The sequence below is a fragment of the Vulpes lagopus genome, chromosome 2 (genome assembly GCF_018345385.1).
Source record: "Vulpes lagopus strain Blue_001 chromosome 2, ASM1834538v1, whole genome shotgun sequence".
In the NCBI taxonomy this organism is placed as follows: domain Eukaryota; kingdom Metazoa; phylum Chordata; class Mammalia; order Carnivora; family Canidae; genus Vulpes; species Vulpes lagopus.
The window spans coordinates 119,742,247-119,743,904 of NC_054825.1; positions in this window are offsets into that span (position 1 = coordinate 119,742,247).

Consider the following 1,658-nt stretch of genomic DNA (forward strand, 5'->3'; position numbering starts at 1 on the left):
TGCATGAACCACTGGGGTAATATTACATAAGTGAACAAGTAACAAACAAGAAGATCTCTATTAGAAAGGAAATGTTTTGATCTCAGAAGTAGGTAATTAAATAAAATGAAATACTTTTATACTTTTTAAATATATATATATATATATATATATATATATATATATATATATATAGTACATATCCCTTTTGTCTCAGGTCTTTAAAAATAGAATGAGTGCATGCCTTTGTTTTTAGCATTTTTCCATGCATTATGCCTTTTACTGACACTCTAACCCTGTAAAGTTTTAAAGATGGTTGTTGCTATATCTCTGATAGATTAGAAATTATTTAAAACTACAGTTTCTCTGATGTCACATCTTCCTCTCTTTTTACTTTGCCATGCTATTCTCCTGAATAATTCACACTTTTCCCTTTTTCAGACAAGTTTTTAAAATAATAACTTCTAATTTATACAAAGCTTACAACGGGTATTTTCTGGCCTCAATCCCTGGCCTTCAACTAAATGCCTCAAACTATGGTAATTTGATTTTCCTCTTATTTCGTTCCACTAAAACTGCTTATAAGATCAGCAGCAACTTTATATCATATCTTGCAATGAATATTTTTCAGTCTTTATCTTACTGTAAATTTGTTACATTTGACACTTTGACAGCCTCCTCCTCCTTAAAATTCTTTCCCCCTCGGTTTCTGAGACAGCATCTCAAGGTTCTAAGAGAATTCCTTCCTTCATTCCTTTTTTTTTAAATTGTTTTAACTCCTTCAAGTCTTCTTCCCTGTTGACTCCTTACATATTACTATTCTTGATTTGCTTCCTTGATCCTCCTTCTTTCTCTCTCTCTTCCCTTCGTAGATGTCAATAAGTCTCATTGTTTAAGCCAGCACAGCTTTGCCAGGAATTTCCACATCCACTACCATATTTTCCCTCTGGGTACCTGATAATCATACCTAAATGCATATCCCACAGGCACCTCTCATTCAACATTTCTCTCCCCCATGGCTACCCCAAATAAATTATAAACTCTAGGAAGACAGTAACTTGATTGTGTTTACCATCCCAACACAACACAACTTACTATATGCTTGTGCTTTGCTATATTGCCTAGCATATAGTAAATGTTCAACAAAAACATTATATAATAAATATGTCAAAAATTTATATAATACATATAGCCTCCTTTTTTTTTTTTTAATCTGCCACTTCTATTGGAAATTCCAACCACAGTGAATGACATTACTGTCCACATACTATTCCAAGATAGAAACCTGGGAATTATCCTGAATTTTTTCTTATCCCCTGCCCTAAGTTGTGGTGATTCTACTTCCTAAATGCTTCTATAATAGCTCTCCTCTTTTCCTTCCTACTAATGCTCTCTCAAGAACCTTTTAATAACTCTAGAGATGTCAGTGCAAGATCTCATCACCTAGAAAACTGATTTCCTGAAACTATTGGCATCCTCTGTATCTTCAATTTGTGATTATTCAGAATCAGCTACTTGAAATTCTATTTTAAGCTGTACCTCATTTGGCTTAAAGACTTTTAATTGTTCCCAATTTCCTTTAGGAAAAAGGACACAACCTTTACTACAGCAGCAGGGTTTTCTTTTAAGCCTTACCTACTCTTGCTCTCCACTCACACTTGGTGCTGAAGTGAAGGTGA